Below are 10,168 nucleotides of genomic sequence, written 5' to 3'. Positions count from 1 at the left end.
AGATCAGCTCTGTGCTTTGTGACCACCTAGATGGGTGGGATAGGGAGGGTGGGAGGGAGGGAGACGCAAGAGGGAAGACATATGGGGACATATGTATATGTATAACTGATTCACTTTGTTATAAAGCAGAAACTAACACACCATTGTAAAGCAACTATACTCCAATAAAGATGTTAAAAAAAAAAAAAAGAGTACCATGAATTCAGCTGAGTGCCATGCCTGGTTATTTGATCAAGGTAATAAACATTTTGATTTATAACACTGTTCCCCTACTAAGCACTTTTTGTGATCAGTTGTGCTCCAGGGCAAAGACCCATCTGTCCAAAGGTGGGCTTTAATTTGGGAGCAAGTAGCTCTGCTTAGAAATTAAAATGAAAAGATCTATCTTCTGGAAAATGACATGATTGAACATTAGGATAACCTGTCTCACCTTCTAAATACTTCTTTAAGCAGTGATTTATAGTTGAACCTGGAAATTAATGCAATATCATTGCTTTATATTATTGGATAATTACAGCTACTAGTTTTTTCAACTTTGGAAGAATGAGTAATTTTATTTTAGAGTCAAAAAGCCAGACCCTCAAACCTAGATCTTATCCTTTTAAACTATACCAAAAAGATCCATAATGTGAGAGAATGGTTCAACAAATGGAGAAAAAATAATATGTAGAAAAGCTATAATGTACCTAATTGAAATGAAAATTAAATGTTTTTAAAAAGCTAATTCAGTAAAAATTATTACTCTCAAAATGGCACTACCATTTTGACAGACAGATCATTTAACTGTAAGTATAAATGGTTTCGGAATTAATGTTCCAGTAATGAAGAGATGAAAAACTGTAATTTAATCTAATATTAATGTAATGTGAAACTTTGGGTGCAGGAAATGGAAAAAAGATGACATACTAGGTTAAATTATTATATCATGAAGGAGATTATTTATGCAAAGATAAGAGAGAGAGAAAAAAATATCCCCTTTCAGGTAGGCTATTCTTCCTCAGAAAAGACCATATGAGCACTCATTCCAAAATAACAGTAAGATCCCTATTTATTTGGTCAAATATGCTGACAATTATTGGACAGAATGGAGTCCCTCAGAGCAGGATGAAAAGTGGCCAGTTGCAGTCAGCTTGCTTGGGCTGCAGAGTTTGCTTTGGGGTAGACTGTCTTTGGAAAGTGACATCTTGCCACATCCAAAAATCTCAATTTTTTGGCTGTACTGCAGTCTCTTTATACTTCACTACTCAGGAAGAATTTAAACAATCTATGCCTTAGTTGAAAATATTGCAGAAATCTGATAGAGTCTGTATTCTTGAGCCAGACAGCATTAAGTACATATGTCTTATTCTGTGGAAATAAGGAAGACTCTGCCCAGAAAGCCCTGTTAATGTCTTTACTTCAGCTATCCAGCACGTAAGAAGCCTAATTCTCTTCAGTGAACGACAATAATCTGCCTTGATACCTCTTTATCTGGGTGGTCCTGAGACTTTGTTAAGGACCATGACCAAGACTTCCTGCAGTTTACTCACTGACCCTTGAGGGTGGTCATACAAACCACCATGGATTATGCACTGCTATCTTTTTAATAATCTGATAAACAATTGGCTCTTGTTAGAGTGTATGAATTTTCTCTCACACATTTTATATAATTGGTCCCTCTCAAGCATCATTAAATATTTATAGCCTTTTACAGATCAAACTTGTTTCATTTGATTGTAACAATATCAAGAATTATTTTTAAGTATGCCTATTATTACATTTTTGAAAAGCCAAACACTGGCAATTTACATAAAACATTTTCTATATATTCATGTAACGTTCAAAATGTTGACTCACAAGAAAAGCTCGTGAATGACAAACAAACAATTAGATTATGGCATAGCTCAGCTGCAATGTCATATTCATATTACTTTCACCTATCTCCCAGCACCAACCCAATTAATGTATACTTTAGGGGCTTTCTTATAAAGACAAATACAGAAATTTCATACACTTATAACCATAAAAAACTTTAGGACAAAATTTTAAATCTTCACGTGAGTCATAATACACCATAATCTGAACTTTTAAATTCTGCAAAACTACCATAATCATCAAAGATATGAGTTAGTCTACCCTTGTCCAGGTTACTTGGTGGCTAGGCTTTAATCTACAGTGTGGGATACAGTTTCCCTGAAATCCATCTTGCGTTAGGCTTCCAACATGGATGGGGTCCTTGTGACATCTATCATACTCTAAATCACCATCCCAGGCATGAAGGTAGGGTTATCAATTTTAGATACCTGGGCCACACTGATTTTCAACTCCCTTGACTGGTATGGTTAAGAGAATACAAGGACAATGCTTTGGGCTATGTTGCCTTCAACTCAGTGCTCCATTCATTGAACAGGAGTGCTTAGAGATAAGGAGCAGTGGACACATTTTGCAGATTTAACTTCACAAAAAAAACCTCCCTCAACAACCTAATGATTTCATCCCATAGACTACCTGCTCTCCACTCTAGCATCCAAAGTTCACTATTTATTCCTTTAGCTTCTTAAACATCATTCAGTAGTAACCATGATGATGGAGGATAGTGAGATCTTCTTGCCAGTTTCACTTCTGTTACCAACTACATCATTTTAGGTGAGTTGCTTATTGATAGCAAAAGACTCACATGCCCATGCACGTGTGTGTGTGTGTGCGCACGCACACACACACACACACACACACACACAAAAGCAATGGAAGAGAATTTCTATTTTATTCAATCATAACAATTTCTAATACATCTTATCAGGAGTGGAGGATGCACACATCATAGGAGCAGATACTGTATGTATCAACTTACTTACATTTGTCACTTAGAATTCCTAATGTCAAGATTCTACTGATTTGTTAAATAGACGCACGTTTTGAGCAAAATCACTTAACAAATCTATAGAGACAGAAAGTAGCTTAGTGGTTCCTATGCCTGGGGGGAGCAAGGAGGTATGAGGAGTGACTCTTAATGGGTCTGAGGTTTTTCTCAGGGGGGACGAAATTTCCTAAAATTACATTGTGGTGATGGTTGCTCAACCCTGTGAATATACTAAAGAACATTGAATTGTATACTTTAAATGGGCAGATTATTTGGTATATGAATTATATCTTACTCAAGTGTTTTTTTAAAAGAGTCAGATTGCTTATAAATTAAGACAGAAATAAAGATCACATCAAAAAAAAAAAAGATTTTACGGAGATATCTACACAAGAAAAAGACCTACTAGATTTGAGAAGCTTTAGTTTCACTGTGCCTCAATCCTTTTATATTCAAAGCTTTTATCTCCATTCAGGAAGCATTTAAACTAGTAGTTTATACCTTTGGAAGAAAGTATTCACCCTGTTTTTAAGCCAAACTCAGCCTTAGCTATATCCTCTTCCAGGATAGAAAGCAGAATTCCTCACTGCCAGTTGTCACTGAATAGTAAGTCTGCCTTCAGCCTTTCGGTGTCCTAGAAAGCCCATTTCCCAATAGAATTAATTTGGTTAAGGGCCTGTCAGATGAAAGAGTCATATGAGACTTCCCAGAAGTGATTTTTAAAAGTATTTCAGGGGCAAGACCCAGTAGTGTTGTTGGACTTCAACCAGGTGAATGTCTCTTGGAAATCTAGATTTGGTGAAAGGTGCCCAATAAAGTATTATTCTTTCCTACTGATAGGCTTTTATTCACTAAAGGGCAGAGGAAACAAAAAAGGGGATTTACTTCTTTGAATTTAATTCTAAATTATAAGAAAGAACTGAAGGATTATGTGGATTTGATAAAAAAAAAAAAACAAACCCTTGGGGTAAAGTAAAAGGTCATGTTAGTTTCTAAATAGTTAAGAATGAAAATAGGCACATTCAGACATGTCTTATACTTTAGTTCTGGGCATGTAATCTAAAAGTTAAGAGGAATGAGACCTATAAACTCCGGCAAGTGAGTCAAAGGAAGCACCCTATTCCCAAAGAATAATAAACTCGAAAGTGAAACTACAACAGAAATATGAAAGGGATAAATAAATACACCAACACACCTACCCAGAGAGTTGATAACAACTCTGTGTTGGTGTATTTATTTATCCCTTTCATATTTCTGTTGTAGTTTCACTTTCGAGTTTATTATTCTTTGGGAATAGGGTGCTTCTTAAGACTATATAGAATGGTCATATAACCAAGGATAAAAACAACATAAAAGTATATTACAAACCCTAAAGAACAGGTCAAGAAGGCTAAAACTCAGGTTTAAGAAAAACTATAAAGAAAAAATGAAAAAATGCTATTTTAGCTAGGTTGCAGCAAGAAAACATACCAGTAAGGGATAAAACACTGTTTGGATAGTTGCAAATGGGAGAGGGAAGTGATATTGAAGGTATATCTCTTACATAATCAATACTCAGCTAAAAACCCATGTGTAATTGTGATAGTAAAAAAAAAAAAAGAAAAACTGCAAGGACATTATTATCAGTCCCATTTTACACAGAGGAAACTGAAGATGAGAGAAGGTAGGCAATTTGCAGAGGTTATATAACCAGTAAAGGAGTTATTGGTATCAGATTTTCCTGACTCCAAAAATAACAGAAAAACACAAATTATCGACACCTCTTTTATGCTCATTTTCACTACCCAGGAAAATGGTCTTCAAACTGAAATGAATAAAAAAATTATAACTAAAATGAAATTAAAATTTTAAATGTACAAGAAGGTAATGAAAACCTATTTTCTTTGGAATAATCAATGGCTCAAATGGCATTACATCCAAGGCTACTGAAAGAACGTAGTGTTCTATAGATACATCTATTATAAAATTTGTCACATTTTATTCCATTTGGGGGAAGCAGTTTATCATTCACAATGGATTGTGGGTTCACTGTATAGCCAGCAACAAAACCAGTGCTGGCATATTCATATGGTTCTCAATTAATATGTCTCATAATGGAACCATTGTTTTGAAATCAAGAACAACTAGAGATGTATTTGAAGTTTTAAAATATGAATGTGTACTGACATTCAAAAATAGGAGGGAAACTAAGAAGGTAACCAGTACTTGAGCACCTATTGTGTGTCAGTTTCAGGGGAGTGCTTGGTACTTGACCCATATTGAGTCATTTAAGCCTTGCAATTACCTGGCTAGAAGATTTTACATATTAGGAAACAAAGTTAAAAAGATCTAAAAATTGTCAGACCACGAATAGTTAGGATATACCAGAAGGGCTGGATTTCAAACCCATGGCTATAGTTGAAAGCACATGCTGGAGTGTGAACTGGCCAAATGATTTTGGAACAAGCTCCTTAATTGCTCAAAGCTTCACTTTTCTCTTTTGTAAAATAGGAATAATGACAAAACGCAACTTGTAGGAATGTGGCAAGTATCTACATTAAGAATACCCAAATTTTATATATAGTAGTGTGTATATGTCAATCCCAATCTCCCAATTTATCCCTCCCCAACTTTCTCCCCTGGTAACCATAGGTTTGTTTTCTACATCTGTGACTCTATTTTGTTTTGTAAATAAGTTCATTTGTATTTTCTAATAAGGACCACTTTATAGCACAAGGAACTCTGCTCAATACTCTGTAATGACCTACATGGAAAAAGAATCTAAAAAAGAGTGGGTATATGTAAAACTGATTCACTTTGCTGTACACCTGAAACTTACACAACATTGTAAATCAACTATAACAATAAAGTTTTTAAAAAAGGTCAAAAAAATAAAAAAGGTCAGAAGATGAACATTAAATAATTGAGATAATGATTTGAGAAGACATAAACATGGAAAGATAAATTTGAATCATAAGTAGTTAGTACTTCGTGAGAAAAAAAATACCCAAATTTGCATGACACTTAGCAAGTGCTCAATAATATAAATAGTATCAAAAATTCATAACAATGAAAAATAATTGCCTTGTTAGGTAGCGTGCTATCATGTACTACCAAGCCATTAATAATGTGGTACTTTTCTGTTTGGCTGTTTATTTTTCCTTGTATACCGGAAACCCCAGAGAGAAGGGGGTTTCTTTCTCCACCCCCTTTCTAAGCCTTCATCCTATAGGGGCCCAGGGAGGGTCAAATAAGTATTAAAGTACCATGTGCAAAAGCTCTTACCGTTTAGCAGATATATTTGCACCTGATGGTATTAGAAATAGTAGACCATTGCAGCTGAGTTTAGCAAGAAGCAATCTATGGGGGGGTCATGGCATACCCAAGCAGAACCTAAAACAGAAATCTGGTGTTAGGTTGGGACAAGAGGCTTTCTTTTCAATCTTACTCTGCAGAAAAACTATCACTTCACATGTGCAGCTTTCCACAGAAGACAAAGCATTGCCAAACAAACTCCACTAAGTACAGGCTATCTCGCAAGCACAACCACTGGCCAAGAAATAAAGCACACTCTCATAGACCTCAAGTATGGTAGATAAATTCCTAAGTGACGGTAGGAGAATAATCTAATGAATTTCTGCCTCTTATTTCCCTTTATCTTTTTACTACATAGGCTAAGGGACTCATAGCTAGTGTAAGTCTTTCTACAAAGAGAAGACAGCTTTTTGCTACTGTTGCAGTAGGGTAAAATAACCAAATGCACCTGTAAAATAGTTTAAAGTGCGCCTGGAGAGTATCACTCTGAGGGTCTTTGAGGGCACAGGCTTGAAGGATGTTAGCATCATAAAGCATCAAAGAAAACCTTAGGGTACTGTAGGGTTCTTAGAGTCACTTGGCAGCAAAATTAAATTCATTTAAAAATGATTGAGACACAAATTATATATAGTAAAATGCAGATTCTTAACTCATTGAATTTTGCCCATATATGTATACTTGTATAAACACACCCAGATCAAGACATAGAATGTTACTGTGGCCCCAGATAGTTTCCCTCTGTTCCTCCCAGTCTACACCAACTCCTCCAAAGAGACAATCACTATTCTGATTTCTGTCAACATAGATTAGTTCTGTGTTTTGTTTTTTTGTTTTTTTGCGGTACGCGGGCCTCTCACTGCTGTGGCCTCTCCCGTTGTGGAGCACAGGCTCCGGACGCGCAGGCTCAGCGGCCATGGCTCACGGGCCCAGCCGCTCCGCGGCATGTGGGATCTTCCTGGACCGGGGCACGAACCCATGTCCCCTGAATCAGCAGGCGGACTTTCAACCACTGTGCCACCAGGGAAGCCCTGTTCTGTGTGTTTTGTGATTCATATACATGGGACCGTATGGTACATAGTATTTTGTCTGGCTTTTTTGGGGGGCTCAGCACAATATTTTTGACTTACATTTCTGTTATTGCATGTATCAGCAGCTAATCCTTATTATTATTTTTTTTTTCTGTACATTATTTTATTGCATAAATATAGCACGATTTTAAAAAAATCCGTTCTCCAGTTTATGTTTCAAGTTTGGGGCTATTAGGAATAAAGCTACTTTGAATATTCTTGTATAAGTCTTTTTATTGTCACGTGTATTCATGTCTCTTGAGATGTGCCTAGGAGTAGAATTGTTGGGGCATGGGGTAGGTGAATGTGTAATATTATGGGAAACTTTAAGCAGAAGAGTGACATAATCTGACATTTTTAAATGGTCAATCTGGTTGTTGAATTAAAAATAGAATGTAAGGGAGGTGAGGGTGGAAACAGGGATACTGATTAGGAGGTGACTGCAGGAATCCAGGAGGTGATGATGATGGTAGTTGTGAGTAGGTGTCAGATTCTGGACATACTTTGAAGGGAGAGACAATAGGCAATAGGACTTTTTTTGCGGTACGCGGGCCTCTCACTCTTGTGGCCTGTCCCCTTGCGGAGTACAGGCTCCGGACGCGCAGGCTCAGCAGCCATGGCCCACGGGCCCAGCCGCTCCGCGGCATGTGGGAGCTTCCCGGACCGGGGCACGAACCCCTGTCCCCTGCATCGGCAGGCAGACTCTCAACCACCGCGCCACCAGGGAAGCCTGGCAACAGGACTTTTGAATGAATTGAATGTGGGTTATGAAAGAAAAAGGAACTTATTGATGACTCCAAGGATTTTGCCTAGGCAGTTGGAAGAATGTAGTTGCTATCAACTGAGATCACAAGATGGAGAAAGGGGCTTCCCTGGTGGCACAGTGGTTGGGAGTCCGCCTGCTGATGCAGGGGACACGGGTTCGTGCCCCAGTCCAGGAAGATACCACTTGCCGTGGAGCGGCTGGGCCCGTGAGCCATGGCCGCTGGGCCTGTGCGTCCGGAGCCTGTTCTCCGCAACGGGAGAGGCCACAACACTGAGAGCCCCACGTACCGCAAAAAAAAAAAAAAAAAAGATGGAGAAGGAGCTGGGCTTTTGGTGGGGGGAGGCAGGGGCTGAGGGGTGAAGGGAAGGAGTGGTGTAGTGATTTGAACAAGTTTGATTTCAGATGTGGATCAGACATCACAATGGTGCTGTTGAGTAGGTAGTTGGGGATACAAACTTGGATTTCAGGAAAGAGATCTGAGCCAGAAATATACCTTTATAAGTTGTTAGTAAAAAGATTGTAAATAAAGTCAAAAGACTGAATGAGATATTTCTCATTCAGGGGAGTGAGCATAGGTAGAGAAGAGACCATAACCAAGGATTAATCCCTGGACACTCAAAATTAAGAGGCTGAACAGAAAAGGAGGAAGCAGCACAGGAAATTGTGAAGGAGTGACCAGTGAGGAAGGAGGAAAACCAAGACCAATGAAAGTGTTTCAGGAAGAAGTGATGAAATGTCAGGTGGTCCTGATAATTAAATTGAGGAGAGCACTAGGGGTTGACCACTGAGTTGTCAACACTGGTAGGTCATTTTTGACCTTCACTAAAGCAGTAGGAATGTGGGAATACTGATTCTCTTTAGGAAAAGCCACTGCTATAGAGATATTTAACAAGTTTTGTAATATTTTGAACTTTGACACATGAGTGACTTTGAGTTGTCTCAACTTTCAAGATGCTAAAGGAGCTACACACCTTCCAGTGAAGTATTATCTGGCTGCAGCTATTCAAAAGTCCACCAGACATTCCAGAGAAATTCACCTGTCTGTGACTGAGGCATAAAAAAATGGGAAGAAAACAACTATCAACTTATTTTTATTTGACTTTTATCTTATAAGACAAGGGAAGATTTCATTTCTAGAATATAATTTCTTACTGGAATATTTATTATGGAAGCAAAAATTTCAGAGAACATCAATCAACTAGTAGGGATATTTTTTAAAATCAAACTTTTAGTCGATTCTTGCATAATAGTGTCAGGGACTATGATGTTATTTGTATTTTACAAATGATAAATAGAGGCATAGAGATGATAAGTTATTTGCCTCAAGTCACACGGCTAGAAGATGCAGCCAGCTGTCTCCAGGATTCATGCTCTAAAGTATGGTACTCTGACTAAACAGAAGGCTAAATATGAATATTTAACTGGGCAGAAAGATACAAAAGATATGAAATTCCCAGGTGAGATCCCTGGCAGACCAAGATGCAGATTTTCAAAGGAAATATCAGAGAACTGGATTCATTATCCTAAAAAGATTTACACAATGAGTATATAAAAGAGTCAAAAGAATTACAAAAGATAAAGGAGTTTTCTAAATTTTCATTTAAAATTTTTTAATAATTGTATGTTTAAGATGTACAACATGATTTAATATACATATAAACAGTGAAATAATTACTACAGTCAAGGTAATTAACATATCATCTCCTCATTAGCTTTCATTTATTTTGTGATATGAACACCTGAAATCTACCTTCTTAGCAAATTTCCAATATCCAATACAGTATTATTAACTATAGTCATCAAGCTGTACATTAGATCTATAGACTTATTCATCCTACATAACTGCAACTTTCTACAGTTTGACCAACGTCTTCCCATTTCCCCAACTTCTCCACCCCTGGTAACCACCATTCTATTCTCTGCTTTTATGCATTGGACTAGTTTTTAGATTCCACATATAAGTGAAATCATGTATATTTTTTTTTCTTTTTGTGTCTGACTTATTTCACTTAGCATAATTTCTTCCAGGTTCACCCACATTGTCGCAGATGGCAGAATTGCCTTCTTTTTTAGGAATAGAATATATATATCACAATTACTTCATCCATTCATACATCAATGAACACTTAGGTTGTTTCCATATCTTGGTTATTGTGAATAATGCTGCAATGAACACAAGAATGCAGATAATCTCTTGGAGGC

This window comes from Aethalodelphis obliquidens, unplaced genomic scaffold (assembly GCF_003676395.1).
Source record: "Aethalodelphis obliquidens isolate GAN/ISIS:26980383/991018 unplaced genomic scaffold, ASM367639v1 scaffold68, whole genome shotgun sequence".
NCBI lineage: Eukaryota > Metazoa > Chordata > Mammalia > Artiodactyla > Delphinidae > Aethalodelphis > Aethalodelphis obliquidens.
The sequence above is the reverse complement of the archived record's forward strand: the minus strand, read 5'-3'. Positions refer to the sequence as shown.